We start from the raw sequence: 6,000 nt of genomic DNA, 5'->3' as shown, positions 1-6,000 counted from the left end.
ATACATACCAGTAATGCAACGAGGAATATACTAAAATCGTGCCTGAATATCATGGTTCAAACCACCAAAAAATCTATTCATTGTGATAGAGGCGAGGGTGTCCCGATCTTTCGATGAGATGATAACTATCGATTTGGTGGAGTAGACTTTGACGATCCGACTACAAACATGCACGACGTTTCACCTTAGCAATCGCTAAACCAATCTCCCGAGGTTGATGACGATGCTGAAAGCACAATCAACCTGACCACGAAGGTCTATTCTAGCAAGCAATAGAAGAACAAGCGAGAATATGATAATGCAATCTGAATATTGCGAATATAGATGAAGTATTGATAAAGGTGGGGATCCGTAAGCGGTCTTGGTCTGGTTGTTGGACACAAACGAAGTACACGAAGTTGCAATGGCTAACTTTTAACTAAACAAATCCCAAGCAAAAAGCTACTAGATGGATCTACTTATATAGGAGAAAGGGGTGGAGGCCAAGGAGGTGGGAGGACGTCCCAAGGCTGCCTAAAACCAACCCTAAGTCGTACAAGGCTCATGGGCCCAAGTGGAGGTGATGCAACACCTTTGGACATGTTGTTTGACTCGGATTCTGTTACAGCGTCAGATTGTTTCGTCCATATCTCAACGCTCCGGACGAATTTAAAGGTGAATCCAATTGGGTTGGAAAGAGGACGAAATCTACTTTCCAACAAAAAAAGAAATCACCCAATTCGGAGTCCGTATGAAAAAGTTGTTGGCGTTTTGAGTCAGGTATGTCTGTGCAGTCCGAATCTGAATCCAGAACGTGAGAGACTTGGACTCTATCTTCTCTTGGCCTAAAAGTGACGTGAGAGGACTTTTTGAACAGAACCTAAACTTCTCCTTTTGCCTTATCTTCATATGTGGATTGTACAAATGTCCCATACACCTGCAATTAGACAAAACACAAAAGTGTGTGAAGTATTTTTGTTCTGGATAACATAAATAGATTATTGAATAATTTGCACTAGAAATCACCTGACAAATATGCATGTATGCAATATTTTTGGTCGTATCCAAGGTAGTCATGTCCTCATCATCCTCCCCTTCTTGAAAATAAAGCCGTCCTCGGCGTTGCTTAATCTGAAATGTGGCTAACAAAAGAGACAAGGTGTACATGTTGTATATGTATATGTCATCCATTTTTACTTCCCGTGGATTTTGCACATATGACACATGTATACATGAGTAACTTTCAGAGTTAATAAAATATAAAGCCAAAATATTATCACAAGAAGTAGAAGGCATGAAAGTATTGCAACTCAGCTTGCACATATAAGTGAAGCTCTTATTCATATGAAAAGATTGACAATATTCATCATTAAACCATGCCAACATTGGTGAATAAACCTTACTTGCATCAAATTTACATGCTACAACATGCTTAAATAAGCAAACATGCAATAAGTCATTTGACACAGAATCATCACCAAGATTAGAGGTCATATCAAAATGATTAAACATTGGTTCTTTTGCATCAACAGTTAATTCATTGGGTGCACTCAAAATTGTTGGTACTTCAGTTGTTTGATCACATGACGCATTCATGACAGTAACATGATTCTCTAAAATAGGTGATGCGCTCAAATCAACAGGTAACTCAACACATGATGTATTCAAGTTAACTAGGCATGCATCATTCTCATGTGACGTTATATCATCAATACCTTTACAGTTACCTTGTCGCAAAGATGTAGCTGATGTAGGTATGGATGATGGCAATGTACCATACTCTTGAGATGATGTCGCGCTCACAATCTGAGGTGTGGCTGCTCTAGTAGGTGCAACGGTGGAGGAACCAAGCGGTGGTGGTGAGCATGAACTAGAACAGTAGTTGTTGTAGTCACCCAATGCATCCTCCTGTAACTGTCTCTCAAAGGTACAAGCACGAACATACATACCAGTAATGCAACGAGGAATATACTAAAATCGTGCCTGAATATCATGGTTCAAACCACCAAAAAATCTATTCATTGTGATAGAGGCGAGGGTGTCCCGATCTTTCGATGAGATGATAACTATCGATTTGGTGGAGTAGACTTTGACGATCCGACTACAAACATGCACGACGTTTCACCTTAGCAATCGCTAAACCAATCTCCCGAGGTTGATGACGATGCTGAAAGCACAATCAACCTGACCACGAAGGTCTATTCTAGCAAGCAATAGAAGAACAAGCGAGAATATGATAATGCAATCTGAATATTGCGAATATAGATGAAGTATTGATAAAGGTGGGGATCCGTAAGCGGTCTTGGTCTGGTTGTTGGACACAAACGAAGTACACGAAGTTGCAATGGCTAACTTTTAACTAAACAAATCCCAAGCAAAAAGCTACTAGATGGATCTACTTATATAGGAGAAAGGGGTGGAGGCCAAGGAGGTGGGAGGACGTCCCAAGGCTGCCTAAAACCAACCCTAAGTCGTACAAGGCTCATGGGCCCAAGTGGAGGTGATGCAACACCTTTGGACATGTTGTTTGACTCGGATTCTGTTACAGCGTCAGATTGTTTCGTCCATATCTCAACGCTCCGGACGAATTTAAAGGTGAATCCAATTGGGTTGGAAAGAGGACGAAATCTACTTTCCAACAAAAAAAGAAATCACCCAATTCGGAGTCCGTATGAAAAAGTTGTTGGCGTTTTGAGTCAGGTATGTCTGTGCAGTCCGAATCTGAATCCAGAACGTGAGAGACTTGGACTCTATCTTCTCTTGGCCTAAAAGTGACGTGAGAGGACTTTTTGAACAGAACCTAAACTTCTCCTTTTGCCTTATCTTCATATGTGGATTGTACAAATGTCCCATACACCTGCAATTAGACAAAACACAAAAGTGTGTGAAGTATTTTTGTTCTGGATAACATAAATAGATTATTGAATAATTTGCACTAGAAATCACCTGACAAATATGCATGTATGCAATATTTTTGGTCGTATCCAAGGTAGTCATGTCCTCATCATCCTCCCCTTCTTGAAAATAAAGCCGTCCTCGGCGTTGCTTAATCTGAAATGTGGCTAACAAAAGAGACAAGGTGTACATGTTGTATATGTATATGTCATCCATTTTTACTTCCCGTGGATTTTGCACATATGACACATGTATACATGAGTAACTTTCAGAGTTAATAAAATATAAAGCCAAAATATTATCACAAGAAGTAGAAGGCATGAAAGTATTGCAACTCAGTTTGCACATATAAGTGAAGCCCTTATTCATATGAAAAGATTGACAATATTCATCATTAAACCATGCCAACATTGGTGAATAAACCTTACTTGCATCAAATTTACATGCTACAACATGCTTAAATAAGCAAACATGCAATAAGTCATTTGACACAGAATCATCACCAAGATTAGAGGTCATATCAAAATGATTAAACATTGGTTCTTTTGCATCAACAGTTAATTCATTGGGTGCACTCAAAATTGTTGGTACTTCAGTTGTTTGATCACATGACGCATTCATGACAGTAACATGATTCTCTAAAATAGGTGATGCGCTCAAATCAACAGGTAACTCAACACATGATGTATTCAAGTTAACTAGGCATGCATCATTCTCATGTGACGTTATATCATCAATACCTTTACAGTTACCTTGTCGCAAAGATGTAGCTGATGTAGGTATGGATGATGGCAATGTACCATACTCTTGAGATGATGTCGCGCTCACAATCTGAGGTGTGGCTGCTCTAGTAGGTGCAACGGTGGAGGAACCAAGCGGTGGTGGTGAGCATGAACTAGAACAGTAGTTGTTGTAGTCACCCAATGCATCCTCCTGTAACTGTCTCTCAAAGGTACAAGCACGAACATACATACCAGTAATGCAACGAGGAATATACTATAATCGTGCCTGAATATCATGGTTCAAACCACCAAAAAATCTATTCATTGTGATAGAGGCGAGGGTGTCCCGATCTTTCGATGAGATGATAACTATCGATTTGGTGGAGTAGACTTTGACGATCCGACTACAAACATGCACGACGTTGCGCCTTAGCAATCGCTAAACCAATCTCCCGAGGTTGATGATGATGCTGAAAGCACAATCAACCTGACCACGAAGGTCTATTCTAGCAAGCAATCGAAGAACAAGCGAGAATATGATAATGCAATCTGAATATTGCGAATATAGATGAAGTATTGATAAAGGTGGGGATCCGTAAGCGGTCTTGGTCTGGTTGTTGGACACAAACGAAGTACACGAAGTTGCAATGGCTAACTTTTAACTAAACAAATCCCAAGCAAAAAGCTACTAGATGGATCTACTTATATAGGAGAAAGGGGTGGAGGCCAAGGAGGTGGGAGGACGTCCCAAGGCTGCCTAAAACCAACCCTAAGTCGTACAAGGCTCATGGGCCCAAGTGGAGGTGATGCAACACCTTTGGACATGTTGTTTGACTCGGATTCTGTTACAGCGTCAGATTGTTTCGTCCATATCTCAACGCTCCGGACGAATTTAAAGGTGAATCCAATTGGGTTGGAAAGAGGACGAAATCTACTTTCCAACAAAAAAAGAAATCACCCAATTCGGAGTCCGTATGAAAAAGTTGTTGGCGTTTTGAGTCAGGTATGTCTGTGCAGTCCGAATCTGAATCCAGAACGTGAGAGACTTGGACTCTATCTTCTCTTGGCCTAAAAGTGACGTGAGAGGACTTTTTGAACAGAACCTAAACTTCTCCTTTTGCCTTATCTTCATATGTGGATTGTACAAATGTCCCATACACCTGCAATTAGACAAAACACAAAAGTTTGTGAAGTATTTTTGTTCTGGATAACATAAATAGATTATTGAATAATTTGCACTAGAAATCACCTGACAAATATGCATGTATGCAATATTTTTGGTCGTATCCAAGGTAGTCATGTCCTCATCATCCTCCCCTTCTTGAAAATAAAGCCGTCCTCGGCGTTGCTTAATCTGAAATGTGGCTAACAAAAGAGACAAGGTGTACATGTTGTATATGTATATGTCATCCATTTTTACTTCCCGTGGATTTTGCACATATGACACATGTATACATGAGTAACTTTCAGAGTTAATAAAATATAAAGCCAAAATATTATCACAAGAAGTAGAAGGCATGAAAGTATTGCAACTCAGTTTGCACATATAAGTGAAGCCCTTATTCATATGAAAAGATTGACAATATTCATCATTAAACCATGCCAACATTGGTGAATAAACCTTACTTGCATCAAATTTACATGCTACAACATGCTTAAATAAGCAAACATGCAATAAGTCATTTGACACAGAATCATCACCAAGATTAGAGGTCATATCAAAATGATTAAACATTGGTTCTTTTGCATCAACAGTTAATTCATTGGGTGCACTCAAAATTGTTGGTACTTCAGTTGTTTGATCACATGACGCATTCATGACAGTAACATGATTCTCTAAAATAGGTGATGCGCTCAAATCAACAGGTAACTCAACACATGATGTATTCAAGTTAACTAGGCATGCATCATTCTCATGTGACGTTATATCATCAATACCTTTACAGTTACCTTGTCGCAAAGATGTAGCTGATGTAGGTATGGATGATGGCAATGTACCATACTCTTGAGATGATGTCGCGCTCACAATCTGAGGTGTGGCTGCTCTAGTAGGTGCAACGGTGGAGGAACCAAGCGGTGGTGGTGAGCATGAACTAGAACAGTAGTTGTTGTAGTCACCCAATGCATCCTCCTGTAACTGTCTCTCAAAGGTACAAGCACGAACATACATACCAGTAATGCAATGAGGAATATACTATAATCGTGCCTGAATATCATGGTTCAAACCACCAAAAAATCTATTCATTGTGATAGAGGCGAGGGTGTCCCGATCTTTCGATGAGATGATAACTATCGATTTGGTGGAGTAGACTTTGACGATCCGACTACAAACATGCACGACGTTGCGCCTTAGCAATCGCTAAACCAATCTCCCGAGGTTGATGACGATGCTGAAAGCACAATC

Source organism: Aegilops tauschii, chromosome 5 (genome assembly GCF_002575655.3).
Source record: "Aegilops tauschii subsp. strangulata cultivar AL8/78 chromosome 5, Aet v6.0, whole genome shotgun sequence".
Lineage (NCBI taxonomy): Eukaryota > Viridiplantae > Streptophyta > Magnoliopsida > Poales > Poaceae > Aegilops > Aegilops tauschii.
Note: the sequence above shows the minus strand (reverse complement) of the source record.